Source organism: Pinus tabuliformis, chromosome J, assembly GCF_031772625.1.
Source record: "Pinus tabuliformis cultivar Carrire ecotype Pingquan chromosome J, CPIR1, whole genome shotgun sequence".
Classification (NCBI taxonomy): domain Eukaryota; kingdom Viridiplantae; phylum Streptophyta; class Pinopsida; order Pinales; family Pinaceae; genus Pinus; species Pinus tabuliformis.
Genome location: NC_142295.1, coordinates 1,287,923,625 through 1,287,925,089, shown reverse-complemented (window position 1 = coordinate 1,287,925,089; position 1,465 = coordinate 1,287,923,625). Strand labels below are relative to the sequence as shown.

The following is a 1,465-nucleotide window of genomic DNA, read 5'->3' as shown; positions in this document are numbered from 1 at the left end:
TCCCAATCACGTTGCTGCTAACATATTTAAATATTTCGTTAGCATTTATATGAGAATTCACCATTACAATATTTAACTTATGAGTAAAATATGAAAGAGGAAGAAGTAGCGGCTTAGTCTTTCTTTTTTTTTTAATTAACATTTTCATATAAAATGGAATACTTAATTATGTCGTAAGGCGTTTCTTTTTGAAATCAATTTCCCTAGCCGCCATCGTGTCCTATTGTTCATTATTCCGTAAGGCGTTTCCTTTTGAAATCAATTGGCCTAGCCACCATCGTGTCCTATTGTTCACCGTAGATTGGTGGTGTTAGACGATTGAAGCAATTTTGAAAACTGAAATAAAAAAACGGGGAGAGAACGGGCAGGTAAAGCGGTTCAGTATGACTCTGAGTCCCTTCATTGTGCAGGTTCGCATAGCACTTGCTAGGTATCGATTACCAGTTCGCGGAAGAGAATCTCAGAGCTAAGAGCGGACTGCTCCTGAAATCAAACCCTGTTCGCAAGAATTCCCAAAGATCCATATGACCGAGCCATTGCTCGTTTCTGGGCTGCCTTTGTAGATGATAATGTAATTTAGTTCATTCTTAGTAATCGCCTGCATTCGTATCTCATTGATCCTTTCCTTATCCGCTATTTATGTCTTGGAAAGTTAAAAATATTATTTTTATATTCAATAACCAGTGCTTCGCAGGAAAACCATATTTTGGAGGGGATCAGATCGGGTTGCTTGACATCACATTGGGTGGCTTGTCAGCGATTATCAAAGGCCTCGAGAAGGCTACCGATATCGTTTTAATAGATCCAGAGAAAATGCCATTGCTGAGCGCATGGATGGATCGATTCTGTAAATCCGATGGACTGAAAGAAGTGATGCCTGATTTTGCGAAGCAGCCGGAATTTATGCCCATTGTCATTCCGCTGTTCAATGTGCGTTGATTAGGAATGTAACAGAAACCATAATGAAAAGGAAGCGTTGATATAGAATGTAATAGAAACCAGAATGAAATGCAATTAATTTTTTGGAAAGATCCTTTATAGCTAGCATAAAGTGTTGCATAAAATACAAAACTTGTAAAGAGTAATTTTATATAGGACCTTGCTGCATTTTGGAAAACAATCCAGAATGTGAATGGTTCTCAGGACCATTTCTAGGCTTCAAATTCTGTTGTTGGTTCAATATTATGAGTTATCTCGGAACCATTTTTTTTTTAAATAAAAAAACGCCGTTTTTTTCTAAATAAAAAAACGCTTCTGTATTAATAAAAATTAAAAAAACAGATAGTAAATATAACATATTTCTTGATTACAGGTGGCTTCCACAGCATTCATTACCTCGAAAAAAAAAAGTGAGGTCTCGGCTTGCTTGACATCGCATTGGGTGGTTTGTCAACGATTATCAAAGGCCTCGAGAAGGCTACCGATAGCATTTTAATAGATCCAGAGAAATGCCATTGCTGAGCGC

At 37.3% G+C, this 1,465-nt stretch overlaps 1 pseudogene; it reads left to right on the top strand.

Moving 5' to 3' along the window:
* The first annotated feature begins 383 nt into the window (after window positions 1–383).
* Window positions 384–939, top strand: LOC149231974 (glutathione S-transferase U17 pseudogene; annotated as a pseudogene).
* Window positions 940–1,465: the final 526 nt, after the last annotated feature.